Genomic DNA, 13,136 nt, shown 5'->3' with positions numbered 1-13,136 from the left:
AGATTCAGGAAAGAAGAAGTGGAGAAGTGAAGAATATTCATACTTAGTCTCTATTTTCATCATTTCGAAGTGCTTCCAAGATGGCGGAACCAAGCAAGGCAGCTACTATCTCCAGGCAGGCATTGATCAAAGCGGAGATGAAGAGTTTTCTTCCTCATTCTCGGTTGAATTCAAGATGGGATGAAATCAGCGATACTAATCTAGGCACGTTCAACTTGGCTGCATTCAAGATCCGAATGTTCGGAACAGCAGGGCACAATCCATCCCCGACAGCTGTCACAATGGTGAAAAGTGGGATTGTGGCGGCAGTTGGTTTTCCTCCTGCTATTCAGTGCTCAGACTTGGTCTTGGAATGTGCAGCACATTACAATCTGAAGCGGAAAACAATCTCAACGCCAGATGGCAAGTTGCTGGCAACATTGACTCCAGAGTCAATTGGTGAAGCTTTCGAAATCCCCTCGCATTATTCCATGACGTAGAGGACCAGCAGCAAAGCTCGGGCAGTATATGAAGCAGGCCCTGCCAGGTGCGCTGATTTGATCAACAAGCAGTGGTTGCTCAAGCCGAGAGTGCACGCTTCCAAGATGCCCAAAACTCTCACAATCTTCGAGTTCAAGCAGGAGTAAGTTGACTTGGAAGGAAGAGAAGCCCGGATGGACAAAGGAAAAAATGCCCCAAAGAGGCCAAGGGCAACAAAGATGAAGCATATCCAGCAGGAAATCCCACACGAGGTTCAACAGGAAGCCCAGCAAGAGGAACCTCCACAAAAGAGAGCAAGGACAGGAAGGGAGCATTCACCAGTTAGCTCCTCGAGCGTATGGGAAGTGCAGATGTTTCCACATCCCACAAGTCCACTTCCAGGGAACGTTCCAACGCCTGATATACTCAGCATCAATGCTTCACAAGGCCATCACCAACCAAAAAGTCAGAGGCAAGAAAGTCCCCTGCACCAGGAAGAAGTTCACCAAGATAGCTTCGGGGAGACTATCCTTGGTGAAATGGAGGAGGAATCTCAGGAACAGGAGCATGCAGACGATCATAGCCATTCCATCCCCGTGCCAGATTGGTTGATAGGCAGATTGGGGAATGAAGCAGAAGGAGGAACCAATCCTGCTCAGGAGTTAGAAGAATTATTGAGGAGGATGGATCGACCAACGGAAAGGAAGGCTCCCCGAAAGTTTTCCAAGGTAGTCAGGGAAGAATCCGGATCCCAGACTTTGCACATTGTTGAACCTGCAGTGGATAATGATAGGAGTGAGATTAGACAAGAGGATTACGTCATCAGACAAGTTGATCTTGGCCATGCTTCCACCGGTCAAGTTATGGGAGACTTTGAAGACTCCTCCTTAGCCATGAAGGAGAAGTTGCTGAAATCAAAGGCAAAATGTAAGCGGTTGAGGGAGGAAAATAGATTCCTATGCGAATACGTCAGGAGTTTCAAAAGACCCCTCAGGGAAGCAGGTCCTTCATCCACTCCTGTAGTTGATGATGCAGAACTTATTAGAGCAATGGCACAAAATTCCCGGGAATGGGTAGAGGATGTCTATGCTGAGGCAGGAAAATTCGTTGAGGATCTAGCTCAGCTTCATTCGAAGTTCATGGCCCTCCTAAGCAGATTAGAGACAACAGAAAGACTATGGGAGGATGTAGATGTTTACCAAGACTTAACCATTTCCCGACTCAGGGCTCTGACGAAGACTCCAAGGCAAACTCTAGTGGACGGGAAAGTGATCCAAGAGAATGAAGCTTATGATTTCCCCGATGGTTCTATGCTATCTGTTCGGGAAAGAACACCCTTGACAAATTCAGCATTGACTCTGTCACCTTGAAGGAGTCTATCAGAGGGATACAAGAAGAAATCCTTAGTGCCATGGAAACTTTATTTTCAAGGAAACTCAGTGACGGAAGAATAACGGTGAACTCCTTGAAATCCCAGTTGCACGATTTCTTCTTCGTTGGTTCGTTACCTAAGGAACATTTTGCAAATGTTTCTTCATTCTTCGGTATAATGAAGAAAACGCGGGAAGTTATGGCAGAGTGGGAAAGCTTCTTTTCCAGAAGCGAAGAAGAAATTGCCTTAATGGAGTTCAACATTGAGAATGTGCCAAGTGTCTCCATTGTTGGTGTGTTCTTATGTTGTTTTGGAGCTCGCATGGTCTCATTCTCTTCATAGATTAGATTTGCTTTCATGCTGTTAGACGAACTGGATTTGATAGGATCGCTTGTTGCAAAATTCGTGCTCATACTTTTGGTGTGCAGCTGATTGTTGCATACCGTGCAAAGTTAGCCTGAGCCTCCATTATATGTGTATGTTTAACTTCGATTATCAAAAGAGATTGTTCGATTTGATGGTTTCTCTTGATGATTTGAAAATCTTTAACACACCCCCTGAAGATTGCACCGCCTTCGTGTAGTTGTGTCTTGCTGGCAAAGCGAAGCGTGGTTGGATTTTGCGCAAGTTATCCCGTCTCCTTGTTCATAGGATTAGATTACTTTTAGTCTAGTTCTCCTCTACCCTATTCCTATTTACTTTCCACATAATTCAAAATCCAAAAGATCCAAAACTAGAGCCTTCATTGCAAATCATCCGTACAAAAATCCTTGAGCTTGCATAAGTTTCTTCAACATACGTAAGGCCCCTTGGGTTATCAGCAAACCCATCAAACAACTGAGTCACATCCATGCACTGAAGAAACCTTGGGAATTAGCCGTTTGAACTTCAAGTAATCCTAGCATACGGACTAATCTTAATCAAGAGAGGATAAGGTGACCGTTGGTGACTTTATTCTGTGTTAGACGCGGTCATAAAAAAAACATCAACAACCCCCCCCCCCAAATGATGATTTGGCACTTTATACTTAATGTGTATACAATGGGCCAATTGCAAAACAAGGCAAGGTGGACTTCTGATTTCAATCTTACAACTGCCTCAAATAGGCTATAAGAGACTCCAACAAATACTGCAAGTGATCTAAACTGAGATCCAAGCAAAATACAAGTACCAAATAGGCCAAAAATGACCAAATATTGAAAGTACAATTTCTACTCAAAATCACTGCAAACTAATGGCAGATTATGAAAGTAAACAAAAATTATGCACTTTCAAAAAAAACGGCACCTGAAAAGGAGTCCATATGAGCCCGAACGAAGCCTACAAAGTTGTAAAAATCGAGATTTCATGATTTCAGAAAAACCTATATCCCAAAATCCGAAAACTCATGCACCACCACTGTACAGATCACGAAATTCTACCCCAAAACAAATAAAATTGCTTGAAAAAGGAGTCTGGATGAGTGAGATATGACTATTTGAAAATTGTCTACAAAATTATAATTTGTGGAAAATTTCCGTCGCAGCTTCAAACTTCAAATGCCTCTAGATTTGGCCTCTGAAGTCCGATTTGGATGAAACAAAAGGCAAAACTGACTTTCTTGGACCTCCTCAATCCAATGGTGACCTCAGATTTGACCCATCAAGCCTCAATAATAATCTGACATAGAAAGCTCCAAAATACACAACCCCAAATAGCATCAAATTTCTCTCAATTGGCAAACCAATGACACTCTAATGGCTCTGATACCATGTGAGATTTTGCCAAGATCTAGATTCAATGGAAAGCACAAATAAGAGAGAACAAAATAGATGATAGGAATAAACTGTATTCTATCAAGAGAAAATACTGATCAACTGGATCATCAAGTGTTACATACAATGAATATGAGTCTGGTTATATAGGCAAGGCTATATGGATATGTGAGCACACAAACATGACGTGGATCAATAAGAAACAGGGGTAGGTAGGAAATAGGTGTGGTAGGTAGGAGAAACAATATAATATTCTACATGAGGTGGATCACCCACCAAAGGTGGAACTATCACTCCACAATAAGTGGATATGATAAAGTAGTAACAAGATCACACCATAAAAGGTGGAAATTCTCCTATACACACTATCCCAATGTGGCACAAACACCCAAGTGTCTCATACCCAAACTACTATGAAATGCATGCACCTAAGTAAACTTATGGTGTAATAATATCCAAGATGAATAATTAATTACACAAACAAATCTCACATGCCTAGGAGTCTTCTGACTCTCTGTTCTTCTTCCCGATTCTTCAATTACTGTAGAATTTTCTAATGCTGCCAGAGTAACTCGTTCAACACTCTGTTCCGGTAAAGGTGCTACCAGTTCAAATATAATCATTTCCATTGCCGGTTCCTTCTTATAAACTCTGATTTGACCTCTATTCAGCTCATCCACTTTGACATTAGCGCTCTCCACAATTCTCTGCAATCTCTTGTTATAACATCTATATGCCTTGTTTTCATTAGAATAACCAATAAATATGCCTTCAAAACATCTAGGATCAAATTTGCCAATGATATCATCTCTCCTGATATAACATTTACTACCAAATATTCTGAAATACTTAACTTTAGGTGTATTGCCAAACCATAATTCATAAGGTGACTTACCGGTTTCTCCTTTGATATGTACTATGTTGAATGTATAGACCGTTGTGCTCACTGCTTCTCTGCAGTAGATATGAGGTAGACTAGCTTCCATCATAATTGTTCTAGCAGCATCCAAGATAGTTATGTTCTTCCTTTCCACAACTCCATTCTGTTGAGGTGTCCAGGGAGCAGAAAATTGTTTCCTTATACCATGCTTCTCACAAAAGTTGTTGAACTCACCAAATGTGAATTCTCCACCATGATCTGACCTCAAACATTTAATCTTCAATCCTGTCTCTAAACCTGCGTCCTCCAAGAACTTTGGAGTCCCCTTTCCCTTACCAATTAGCCAATAGGAACTCAGGAATTCAGCTAAATGCTAACCAATTAATTCTTAATGAAATTGGGGACATTACAAAGGCTCTCATCAAGAATTGCCTCTCCTTGTTAAAGCTAATACAACTCCTCAAATGATGGCTTTTTGTTAGTCACATCGAGCCAAGTGACAAACACGTGAAAGGTAAGGATCAATGCTCTCAAGCCAATGGGTACAAGAGATTAATTTGATATTATTTCCCTTAATGCTTGTAGCAATGTTCTAATTTCTACAACTCATCTAAAAAATCTCCATTTGTTTATCATTTTGATTTTGTAAACAATGTAATTGGTGTTACAACTGGAGGATTTGATTCTAATTCTTGGACTCATATACTACCTTGAGATGCTCCCAAGCCTCTTTGACATTTCTTGGAAATTGTATCCCTTCTTCCACAAATGAAACACTTCTTTTCTTGTGTAAATGTATTGTCCTGTTTGGATTTTGATGACCCTCATGTACCACTCTAACGTTTAAGTTTATTTTCTTTCTACTTACATGTGAGGGCCTGATTGTCTAGGGAATCAAAGGTCTCATCAAGAAATTCCTCTTCTCGTCGAAGCTAATCCGACTGCTCAAATGATGGCTTTTTGTTAATCAAAGTGAGACAAGTGACAAACATGTGAAAGGTAGTGATCAGTGCTCTTGAGACAATGGGTACAAGAGAGTAATTTGATATTATTTCCTCTAATGCTTGCAGTGATGTCCTGATTTCTACAACTCATATAAAATAAATATCCATTATTTACCATTTTACATTGGTAAACAATGTAATCAATGTTACAACTGGAGACTTTTATTCATATACTATCTTGAGACAATCCCAAGCTGCATATTATCACCTCTCAACAACTAATAGTTAGGAAGTATCATTTTCAAAGCCTTGAAAGCCATTTTACAAGATGTGGCGGCTCCTTGTCTCTCCAAAAAGAAATTTTGACCCTTATTTCTCCCCAACAATTTATAGGGCCAATGCCACAAGCATTCTTGTTGCAGCTATTTTAGAGATTAAATGTAGTAATTCAACAAAATACATTACCTGTAAAAGCAAATTAGAGTCGCCATTTACACTAAATGTTGCGATTTTATTACAAAATGTATCAAAGTAAAGGCTTGCATGTTACTTTTCCTATGTTTATATTTGGCTCCAAAATAAATAAATTTTAAATTTAATATAAAAAATAAAATAGTTGGGCCATTTTTTTAAAACCATAATATTGATACACTTTTTTAAAGTTTTATTTAAATTTCAAGATAGAAAAATAATTAATACAGCTTTTTAAAATTACCTCTACAAACTTTTTTCCCACTCTGTTTCACAAGATTTTCTACCTCCTTCGAATCACAACATTACTGGTAGGCACAACAATTTACAATGCTCTAATACCATAATAACATGGAGAGGTTGTTAGCTATCAAAAACAAAATTCCACAAACCTAGAGTATCAACCTATCTTCAAGGCCAAGGGTCTGTCTTCATGAAGATAGAATAGGGACTCATTAACAAGATATGGATGGTTAAAAGCCAACAAATGAGAGTTGTATTCTCTCCTTCACTTTGGGCGCAAATAGCCCAAAGCAGATGTTCCTGCAGGTAATATAATTAAATTCTACAGCCAGCAAATATACCCAGTGTATGATAGACCCCTAGATTTGTCAGTAAGTCTATGACCTACTAGATGCCTAGAAAACATCACATTAAGTTGGGAGAGACTGACATCATTCACTCCCTAGTGAAATTGTCTTATGCGTCTATAGGCAGGCTGGTTTAGTAGTATAAACTCCTCAAGCCTATAATGTGTGTTTCGGAATAACAATATCACAATATTTCCACAAATGAATCCACTTATCACTCAAATGCCAAAGATGTCAGTAGGAAAGCATGCATGACATGATTCCCCAAGATAATGGCTATAAAACTTCACTAAGGATATTCTCTACATTTTGTATCATTGAATCATGAAAGCATGTAAAACATAACATACTTCATAAATCACTGACAATAATAATTTTTCAGATTAAAAATATGTTTAATCGTTGACCTCCAAGATTGGTGACTATTCCAATAGGTAATAGAGTCCTAGCTTGCAAGAAGGAAGAGGGCACGCTTGTAAATCACCACTGAAACTAAATCTGTACACATACAAATCAAGATGCCACTCCATATTAACTGAATATACTTAATGATCCATATCAATGTTGCAAAGCTCCATATTAAACAAAACAAAAACCACTACAAAAGATTTGAAATGTTTTCAGTTGTCACACATTTATCAAACCCCTGTTACTTCAAGCCACCAAATGTGGTAAGAAGAAATTCACAACTAGGTTCTAAAATTCCCCTAAAATCGCAAACTGCCATGGAGTCACTAAATTACAAACATATTTTCCCACTTAAAACCCTTTTTGTGATTCACATAATGTACTTTCCTACTTATAAACTAAATTTGCAGAATTTGAAACCCTAAACTACTCTTAGACTATTACAACCCTGGAAGCAACAAAAATCCACCTTGGATCTGGTGCCCAACGTTTAGAGTGAATTGGTACCATATATAGGCTTGCAACAACTAGGATTTTCATTTATGGCATTGAGGAGCCCATACTGCCTTTGTCATCTTCACAAGGCCTTGTGTGTGGATCTATGCTTTTGATGGGCTCAATATCATTTTGGTAAGATCTCGATGCTTTACACACCCACTATAATCATTTATGGTCATGCATGGAGGAGATAAAAGTCTGCACTTTTAGTGGGAGGGGTCTATGCCTTCTCATGTCTATAAACGATATTTTGAAGGGTAAAAAACATTTCGAAGGCTTGACATTAGGAGTCAGGCAAAAGAAAGTAGAGGGCGAAAGCAAATCTTGGATGACCAAGTAAAATTTATGAATGTAGCAACATAGGTCGAGTTTCACTTGGAAGAGATGTAGTATCTTAGGTGGCCAGGAAGTAATCAAGTCAAGTTTCTCTATTTAGGATGAAGTGAGGTTAGTTAGTTCTTAGGGCTTACGAAGTGAATGTTTTATGATGATCATTCCATTTGATCATCTTTTTCTTGCAAAATCAGAAATGAAATGCAAATTTGGCTAAGGCAAGTTGATTTTAAGGGTCAAAATTCTAAGGAAAGAAGGAGCTAAAGTTCAAATTACCATGAGAAGCTCGGGTCACCTCCTATGATTACGAAGCTTAGCATAAGAGGGATTTTGTTCAAGGGAGGATAGAATACTTAGTATTTTATTCTGTTGCATAGTGCGTAAAAACACCACCAACAGAATTGCGCTAGGAGGAGGGTCGAACATTGAATTGTATATCAAAAAGTTTTCTTCCAAGCTGAGGCATAACTAGTGGAGAGTCAACAAGTGAAGAATCTACCTCAAGTTTTTCAAGACTCGCCCCCTCCTCTTCGTGCTCAACTGAATTGGCGCTAGGAGGGCAAGGACGCGAACAGCTAAACTGCATGTCATACCAATTCATATTTGCAGGAGTACGCGCTCAATAGAATTAGTTGATAGCGAAAGCATAAATTCAAACTCTTGAACACGTGAATTCAGTGCAAAGAAAGAACGCTTGACTATCCATAGGACTTGCAAAAGAAAAAAGCATTTCACGCAGCTGAAACCAGTTGAGCTTTCAAGCTAAATTTGAGATTTGCGAGATCTCTTTTCTTTCGAAAAAACAAAAAAAAAGTAAAAAATTCAAAAATTCAAAAAGAAAAATTTCTCAATGGAGCAGCAGCATCGCCAAAATGAGCAAGAAGTTGACATTCTTCAACTTTGGCAGAGATTGAATGCGCAGCTACATCCACGTCATTTGTCTGAGTTTAATGATGAGTTTGCCCATCTCCGAACCATCACACTGCATATCCTGAGAAATCATGCAAACTCATGTATATATGTCGCTTCTTTGAGTTGTGTTTGCTCTAGAAGTCTTGTATATAGCTTAGAGTAGGTTTTCTTTTGCATATATTAGTTTAGTTGTTTTGAGTGAGCCTTGTTCTTAGTTTGCCTTGAGTCATTTGACTCAAGATTCTTCAATGGCTCAAGTAGTTTAGTTGTTTTGAGTGAGCCTTGTTCTTAGTTTGCCTTGAGTCATTTGACTCAAGATTCTTCAATGGCTCAAGTAATTTAGTTGTTTGCTTTCCTTAGCTTAGTTTGCTTTAGAGTCAATCGTTTTGGTTAGTTTAGGTGTCTTGAGTGGGGAGCCGTCAGTTGTGAAATTGGTGTTTGTGCTGATTCGGCACATGCTAGCAAAATTTTGGATCTTATGTTCGGTCCATTTCTCGATATCTATTCATCAAGTGCTTTTGAATCCAAGGTTGTTCCTCTCCAACTACATCATTTGGTTAGGACATGTATTTGACTTGGAAGAGAATCACTTATTGTGTCTTGATACCAACATCTTTCGATTACTATATTTTACACGCTTAATCTATTGCTCTAAGTCATTGCAGTTTCTTAGGTGAATTCGTGCCAAGTGAATAATCTAAAGTCTTGCTTCAATGCCACTGTAATTCTCAAACCTTAGTGAGCTTCATTGCTTATGAGCCAAAGTGTGAAAAATATGTGAAAGAAAGCAGTATCATGAGAAAGAAAAGAGAAAATCAATGCTATGGACGCCCAACAGGCAATGGAGCAATATTCGTGAGATTATAACGATAACCTCGTCGAGGCTATAGACACTCGCTGGCAGCGAGGCTCTATCCAGGATGCTTATGAAGTATGGAGAAACTATGTAGCTATTCATAGCGGATTCTAAGAGTCACATTGTTCTTGTGAGCCGAAATGAATACATTTGCACACACATGAGTAATCAAAGACTAGGTGTCTTGATTCAGTTCGGGATTCTTCTTCCTTCTTGAGTATGTTTCCTAGTCTCTTGATAGGTTGAGTTGAATTTTTTGGAGATTTTGAGTGTGGATTGGGTCTTTATCTTTCTAAATGTTCAGGAACATTTATTCGAGGTGGCGCTAGATATTGTGACATTTTCACACATCACCCCATTGCAAATGGGGAAACCCACTTTTTTCTACTTTCTAGGTTAGTTGTAGAGTCTTTAGCTATTAGCCTTTCACTTGGAAGAGATGTAGTATCTTACGTGGCCAAGAAGTAATCAAGTCAAGACTCTCTCTTTAGGATGAAGTGAGGTGAGTTAGTTCTTAGGGCTTATGAAGTGAACGATTTATGATGATCATTCCATTTGATCATCTTTTGCTTGCAAATTCAAAAATGAAATGCAAATTTGGCTAAGGCAAGTTGGATTCAAGAGTCAAAATTCTAAGGAAAGTAGGAGCTAAAGTTCAAATTACCATGAGAAGCTCGGAACAAGAGGCCTAGATCAGCAAAGTTGCCATTTTGGGAGCACTTCCAATGAGGCCCCAAAAGCATGAACTAAGACTTCCAGTGAGGCACCAAAAGCATGAACTAAGCTTTGGGACTTCCTTTGACTCCTAAAATCAGCAAACTAAGGTTTCTGCATTGAATTGTTTGAAATGAGATTATGATTTTGCTAAGTGCGTTGCTAGGAAGGTGTTGCAAGCTTAAGTAATAGCAAGATAGGAAGGAATTGATGACTTCCGATAAAGGCCTAAATCCATGACCTAAGGATCAAGCACTTCCAATGAGGCTTCAAAAGAGCGAACTAAGGATTTTTTATCGAACTAGCATTCCTTTGAAGGCTTGCATCCACGACCTAAGGAATGGGACTTCCTTTGATGCCTCAAATCCACGAACTAAGATTTCCAATGAGGCCCTTGATCCATGAACTAAGCATTCCCACTTCCTTTGAGCTCCCCAAAGCATGACCTAAGGCATGATGATTTCCTTTGAGGTCTCAAATCAGCGACCTAACCATGTTAATCATTTCCAATGACCCCTCCAAAGAGTGACATAAGCCTTTCCACTTCCAATGAGGCTCTCAAAGCACAAACTAAGGATTTAGTTACTTCCTTTGACACCCCAAAAGCATGAACTAAGGATTCCCACTTCCTATGACCCCCTAAATATCTAAATATGTGAACTAAGGAAGTGCAATTTCATTTAAAGGCAAAGGGAAGATGTTTAATATGTGCGCCACTTTCAATGGGCCCCATAATGAAGAAAACATTTTTATCCAAATTCAAATTTAATGAATCAAGTCGGTTTTGAGCTTCAAAATTGCAAATCATTAAATAAAATCACAAGTCAGCCTTTTGATGAGGTATCATACCCCCTTCCAGCGACTATAAAGCAATGCTGATCATTGCATTTGATCAACATACAATTGATAATGTGAATGATCTCAGTCAGGCAGCTACTTGTTGGAATCAGGGATCACTGAGAGGGGGGTGAATCAGTGATCTACCGGTTAATGAGTTTTGTGACTTATCTTTAAACCACCAAAAGCATAAACATGAAACTGAAATGCAGAAACACAAAATAACCAGCCACAAAATCATAACACTGGGATTTTTACGTGGAAACCCAAATGGGAAAAAACACAATGGGATTTGAACCCACAATATTATTCTACTATGGCCAATAGAAAAACAATATTACAAAATGGGGAATGCACTTGCATTCAGGCACACTGCTTAGAGCTTACAACTCATTACAATAGGGGCTACAACCCCGGAAGGCTCACTACCTTACTGATTAATTACAATGATAAATTACAACAAATGAACTCCAAACTAGCATCTACAATGCCCGGATGAGTTCCGGTTAAGTGCCAAATACACTGACTGTATCACCTTTGTTGTTCTACTCTGTTTTGCCATGTTCTCTACCTCAATCAGCTACCGGATCAAGAATGCGCACGTGAAACTGCGCTACAAAGGATTCTCGATCACCAATCGCTCACATACAACCATACCATACATCAAAAAGATCATCTACACCGGTCTTATATATCCGCAATCACAAAATAGATCATTCACCAGGTCGGCCTGCTAATGTAACGTGTAGTCTTATGTCGTCTTCATCGGATCACCAAAGATAAATGCGGATCACCAAATTGATGATAAAATGTTGTCTCTATGTTGGCCCAATCATCCTATACACGATTCATGACACTGCAATCACTGGAAAGCTTCTGAACCAAACTACTCTATTCAACCTGAAATACCGATTAACTGGCTAACGGTTGACATCCACTTCCGAATATCAAGATCTGTCATTACCGGATGGGAATCTCATGAAGAGTATCCACTTCCGGATATCAAGATCTGTCATTACCGGATGGGAATCTCATGAAGAGTTGCCATCAATGACAACCCTAAACCATTAATCAAGCATTTTTAGCCACCGAATGAGTGTCAATTGCCAACAATCTCCCCCTTTGGCATTGATGGCAACACTCGTGAAAAATGGCTATGTGTTGAAACTTGTACACCGGATCAAAAGAATTTCTAAGGCTCCCCCTTAGCCAAATAATTTTGAACCCTTTAATTACACTCTTCTACTGTACATTTTTCACTTGTATTCTCCCCCTTTGACAGCAATGCCAAAGATGGGGTGTTGTCCAAAACTTATATACAAAGATACCTGCCAGAGACTTTACAAGTACTTAAAGACATCAGCAAAAATGGTCTTCAAAAATCCTAGGTGAGTGTCCCACCCACTCTTCAAGTTATCCAAAATTGTGATGAATGCACTGAAAGTAAATGCATGAATCTCCACCTCCTTCTATTCAGATGGAACAGGTTGTCCCATAACCTTCATACAATCAACTTTATTACTCAACATGGTGTCCAACCAGGGGGCAATCAAATTTCGGAGTTCACCAACTTTCCTCAAAATTTTGTTCTTATCCGCATTGAGGCTCAATATTTGATCATTGAGAGGCATTATCTGCCCTTCTACACTGCTGGTCAAAGCTACATTAGGATCGAAGGACTGTGAAATACCAACAAGTTTACCCTGGCAAACACTTATTTGCTTGTCTATGTCTACTGTAAACTTTGGCAAAATTAGACAAGACTTATATATTTTACCACCTTCTGATAATGCATCTGAAATAGTCTGCACTTTCATTCAATCTGACTCTGTCATTTTCTATCATTCTTCGGAATGTCTACATTCTTACCTCCTTAAATCTATCTAATAGTCGCTTATTAGTAGACTTCTCCAAAGAATCAAAATTGGTATTCACATTATAAATCAATTGCAGTAGTTTACCGGAGGTGCTAGAATTAGGGTCTAATTGTACACCCGGAGCCACCTTCTGTAACAAATCAACAGACATCAAAATGAGCTTTTTGTCTTCAGACTCTGATTTGACCAAATCTTGACTGGCTTGTGCAGCTACAAGCATCAGCTTCTCTA

The 13,136-nt window shown here is 39.0% G+C and overlaps 1 protein-coding gene across 1 annotated transcript in view; it reads right to left on the bottom strand.

The window, feature by feature from the left end:
* LOC131074913 (uncharacterized) overlaps positions 1-13,136 on the bottom strand; it is a 305,681-nt gene that overhangs the window by 228,698 nt on the left and 63,847 nt on the right. The window lies entirely within an intron of this gene.

This window comes from Cryptomeria japonica, chromosome 3 (assembly GCF_030272615.1).
Source record: "Cryptomeria japonica chromosome 3, Sugi_1.0, whole genome shotgun sequence".
Classification (NCBI taxonomy): Eukaryota; Viridiplantae; Streptophyta; class Pinopsida; order Cupressales; family Cupressaceae; genus Cryptomeria; species Cryptomeria japonica.
The sequence above is the reverse complement of the archived record's forward strand: the minus strand, read 5'-3'. Positions and strand labels throughout refer to the sequence as shown.